Below are 5,239 nucleotides of genomic sequence, written 5' to 3'. Positions count from 1 at the left end.
CCAATCCAGAGTTATCGTTAGTAGTTCATATGAAAGCGAGAAATGGTAACGAGGAAGAAGACTGTAGCGACTCGAAATTTAAGCTTAATGTCGTAAATTAAGTTAATCAAAGGACGAGAAAATTATGTAAATTAATTTTCTAAGAAGTATTTTCAGTATTTTTGGATTTGAAATATATTAAGGTAAGGAGAAATCTCGGAATAAAATAAAGGATTTATCGAGTTCGTTTCGTATAATAAATTATTTTTCGAAGAGATATTCCGGGATTTAATTTAAGAAAATAAATTCTCAAGGACGAGAATTAATTCCGAGAAACCTTGAATATATTTGAATTAATCGAGAACGTACGAGAAAATTCTCGGTTTGAAGCTCTAAATTAAATGTTCGTTCAGTTACGATTTTAGTCATAAATTTAGTGATAAGGATGTGGTTGTCATGTTTTCGGGCTCATTTGAAAGAAAACAAGGAAAAAAGGGGTTGGATTGTAAATAAAAGGATAAGTATTGCATTTCCACGTCATCAAGAGTTTGGAAACTTTTTGTAAGTGATGTATATCACTTGGCCGACTGAGACATTTTGCAAACCAGGAAAAAAAAAAGAAAGAAGAAGAAGAAGAAAGAGAATTCGGGGGAGAGAGCGAGAGAGAGACCGAATGAGAGAGAGAGAGCGTGAGACGGAGTTGAGCTCTCGGAGGAAGAGGAAGCTCGGCCGATAGCAAGTCACCGAGACCCGAAACCCATCTCGCGCGGCCGCCGTGACCGAGGGAAAGGAAATCGCCGCGAGCCGCCGTGGCCGGCCAACCGGGAAGCGAGCGCCGGGAGAGAGAGAACACACCCCGGAGAGTCCAAATCCACGAAAACAAGGTAAAAGAAATCAAACCCGAATTGATTGGTGATTCTAGGGTTTGGACTGCAAATTTGGGATTTTGGTTTTCTTGTTTGATTTCGTGGAATTGAGTTGCTATTATGGTTGATTGAGCTTGATTTGTGATGATGTTACTCGGATTGTAGATTGAAATCATTGATTGGAATTTTCCTTGAATTTTTGGCCGAATTTCACAAGAGATTAGAGTTTACGTGAACGTGAATTGGGGCTTTTTGGATTCTGAAAGTTTTTGTTGTTGTTGATTTGATTCTGTGTTTGAAATTGTGGTTGAGACTTGTTGTGTTTGGATTCTGGACGGTTTGGTGTTGTTTTTAGTCTTGGCCGTGATGTTTTGTTGGCCATGGGATTTTGGTTGTTGAAAATTTGATTGGAATTTTGGGTATGAGTTAGTATGGTTGTTGCCAATTTTGGAATCAAATTTGTGGTTCGCGATACCTCGGAATTTATTTTGTAACGTGTTAACGAGGTTTGTTTCGATTGTGAGCCTTGTTATCGAGGGTCTAGACCTGTTTAGGCGGGCTACGCAGAGCCCAAAACAGCGGCGGTTCGGGACGACGAGGACGCGGCCCGAGGAATGACGGAGCCACCGCGCAAGTGTCGACGAGGCGAGGCCGAGGGAACGTCGAATGGATAGCGGCGTTTCGATTTTGGCCGGAGACTCGCGAGTGTCCAATTAGAGTTTTGCGAGTCAAGAATTTCCGAGTCTCGCCTCAAGTTATTTATGAAGTTTTGAATTATTGTAAAAGTCGTTTATGATGTAAAAGATAAAAAAAGAAAAAAAAATATTATCTCGTTATTATTATTAAGCTCGTTTATGGATTTTAAGAGTTTAAGACTCGGTTGTGAGTTAAGGTTGGATTTTTTCGGTTACTTGAGCTTAGTAATAATAAAATCTGATATTTCTTTGGAATTCGGAAAAGAAAAGAACGATACTTGCTTGCTAGAGTTATTCTCAGTTTTCGTTATAGAAATGAGATTAGATTCGTTCAAAGGAGAACGAGCTTGCTTATTAGAATTATTTCTCGGTTTTGAGATTGATCGTAGTTTTTCGTTCGAATTTACACGTTCTCGTATCGTTTGAAGTTTTGTTCCGAGGATATGTCTTTGGGTTTTACGATTCTTTTAAATCGTACATTTGAATTTGAGTATCGTGAATTACTCATAGGATTCTGATTCAGGATCGTTTTGATTTACCGTGATAGGACTCAAGATTGAAAGTCGTTTAGAGGGTTCACGGAGTAAGTGAACGTCTGGATTCTCGGTATTAGTGAACGTTCAGGTTCACAGGACGAGCGAACGTCTCGTGGAAGAGCGACATTGACGCTTACTCTCGAGGTAGGTTATTATAACCCTTCTCTCCTGATTTTATGGTTTGGCCTCAAATATATATTATTTTCGAAATGAAAATGTTTGTGAACGTGCCACGTAACCAAGAACCGTTTTTAGAAAATGTGGCGGAACTTCAACTCGGGATATCCGATAATGAAGTTGATAATATTTTCGATATTATACATATATCCCGTATTTACGAAAGAAATGTTTCGTATATCCTGGACAAGCCGGTTTCACACACACATGTATACGGTGCGGAGAGTGCACCTTGCTCTGATCAGAGGACTGCCACGGGTTAAGTTGGCAGGCGGCTCAGGAGATAGTACACGTTTAGAAGTATCTAGAGACACAATTTAAATTTCTGTCATTTACATTTCTGCAATTTACATTTCTGCAAGGTATACTTGTACGTGTATGGTGATTTACACGTGACAAGAATATTATTATTATACAGTAAGTATTATTTTCGAAAATCTTTTTAAAAATCAAACAATTACTATAGCACCTACTGGGCCTCAGGCTCATCCCTATTTCTTCAAATTTTTCTTATAATCAGGATGTGAGAAGGAGAAGGGTTAGGAAGACCTCGGGATTAAGTGTGGTCGAGAGTTTGAAGGTTTTCGCTGGATAGACTATCAAGTGTCGAAGGTTGGTTTTATATTTCCGTTTTCTTTCTTTTATCTTTGGACTTGTAAAGTAAATAACTGAGTATGCACCGTGGGTTAGTTTTGTAAAGTTTATTAGTGTTTCATTTTATACAATAATCACACCCCACTTTTCCCGGGGCGTGACAAAGACAAAGACATGTCTAGCATACCACCGTTCACATCGGGATTAACTCCTATTGATCAAGAGATGGATGATTTTGATGATGACGATGTTTCTCATCTACTTCGTAAGGATATAGATCCTATTTTTGTTTGATTTTGAACTGTTAGACACTATATTTTCATTTTGGATTTTATGTTATTCTCTTGGGGACAACATTATTCTTCGTTTAAAATTTCTTTCTACAATGACTTTAAATTTAAAATATCATTTCTAGGATCTTGCCGCGGCAAAACTAATACTTTGCTGCGGCTAATATGTTAATACGCCCCGGCGACATAATATTGCCGCGGCGAGATAATAATGTCGCCGCGGCGAGATCATATTTTGAAAAATACAAACTCTCGGTATGTTTCTCGCCGCGGCGACAATGTTCTTCCGCCGCGGCGAGATCAACTTACCGCGGCGAGAAACTAATGTCGCCGCGGCGAGGTCATGTTTAAAAAAAATGCAAGCTCTCGGTAAGTTTCTCGCCGAGGCGACTATGTTATTCCGCCGCGGTGAGATTAACTTGCCACAGCAAGAAAATGATGTCGCCGCGGCGAGGTCATATTTAAAAAAATGCATGCTCTTGGTAAGTTTCTCGCTGCGGCGAAGTTTTTTTCGCGCCACGGCGAGACCTTTCTACAACGCTTGAGTAAGCGTTGTAGAATCTCGCGCCGCGGCGAAGTATAAATCGCGCCGCGGCACGCATTCCATGCCACCGCGATAACTGTATATAGCCGCGGCGAGATTAGAGTATAACGACCACATCATTCATTCATTAAAATTTGTGATGGTATTGTAGTTTGCAATCTAAGACGGGATTATGATTAGTGTCAATGTCATTGAATAATAATTTAATATTCAAAACATATTTTTTTAAAAATTTAAGATTAGTGACAATGTCGTCGAATAATAATTTCATATTCAAAACATATTTTGTAAAAATATAAATTGTTAATTTGCCAATTTTTTTTTTCTTTTTCGGCGATTTCATTGATGATGTGTTAAATTCCTAGCTAGGAATCTAAGGTGAAAAAGTTGCCCGAACATGTCCTTGGTTTAAACTTTAAATTACCATCTCTCTCTCTCTCTCTCTCTCTCTCTCTCTCTCTCTCTCTCTCTCTCTCTCTCTCTCTCTCTCTCTCTCGTTGGCTTTTACGCCCTAGCTCGGGGCTCGGGCGCCATGACTGCCGCATGCTCGGACGATCACCTCTCCTTGTAAAAAATATTTAGCAAACTTTCCTTTTTAGCATTTCTTTCTAAAAACGAATTATGGTTTTTTTAGTATTGTAATGACACTGGTGACATATACTTGTGTGGACAGCTCTAAAGTATTCAAAATTGGAAATCAGATTTTCTACATTTATATTGAAGGTAAATTGAATGATTACGATGTTATCCATGGCAGTATTCATAGACATATTGATATCTCCAGGGCTTGTATTAATAGCAAAGCTGTCACTGTCTTCCATTTCAAACAGCTCCATATATAAAGAGGTCTATCACAAGTCACACCCAAAACGTGAATGTTGGCACTTCATAACTCTCTGTGTCGATAGTTACACATATCAAAATGGTAACACATTGTAGTGAAAACCGGGAAAATTATGTTTCTATCTTGTAGTGAGACAATTTAAAGCATATATGAGGTGTATTTCAAAGCTCAAAATTCAAAATTGTTTGCACGGAATGGGCCATATAGAGGGAAAGGTCTACATGTAAATAACGTCGGAATTGTTTTTTACCGGAAAAAGGATTGTGTACATAACAACCACATTACTGATCTAATTGTCAAATATTAATATTAATTATTTATTTCTTTGAATTTGTGGCCCTTAAATCATTTTTTTTAACTAGTTTATAATTTTCTCTAATATTTTTTCGTAGTATTGATGTAAATTTGATTTCAACAATTGTGACTAGTACCGAATTCGTTCAAAAAAAAAAAAAAATGCTTGAGAGAGGAGGACATTACAAGCACTAATACTTTTCTTATCGGACACATGGACTGATTTAATTCAAACAAATTTTAGCTGAGATGGCGAAGCATCCTAAGTTTATGATTATATTTATTATTATTATTATTATTATTATTATTTTATATATATATATATATATATATATATATATATATATATATATATATATATAATATACACACACACACACACACACACTAGGATTGGAAGTGTATATATATTCTATTTTT

The 5,239-nt window shown here is 37.4% G+C and overlaps 1 long non-coding RNA gene across 1 annotated transcript; it reads left to right on the top strand.

Annotated features, from left to right (window-relative positions):
* Positions 1-564: 564 nt before the first annotated feature.
* Positions 565-3,013, top strand: LOC149402505 (uncharacterized). Its single transcript, XR_016296099.1, has 3 exons — positions 565-863; positions 2,088-2,220; positions 2,774-3,013. It is a non-coding gene; the product is annotated as an uncharacterized LOC149402505 (long non-coding RNA).
* Positions 3,014-5,239: the final 2,226 nt, after the last annotated feature.

This window comes from Urtica dioica, chromosome 3 (assembly GCF_054948205.1).
Source record: "Urtica dioica subsp. dioica isolate 48M chromosome 3, U.dioica_male_clone48M_v1_H2, whole genome shotgun sequence".
Classification (NCBI taxonomy): domain Eukaryota; kingdom Viridiplantae; phylum Streptophyta; class Magnoliopsida; order Rosales; family Urticaceae; genus Urtica; species Urtica dioica.
The sequence above is the reverse complement of the archived record's forward strand: the minus strand, read 5'-3'. Positions and strand labels throughout refer to the sequence as shown.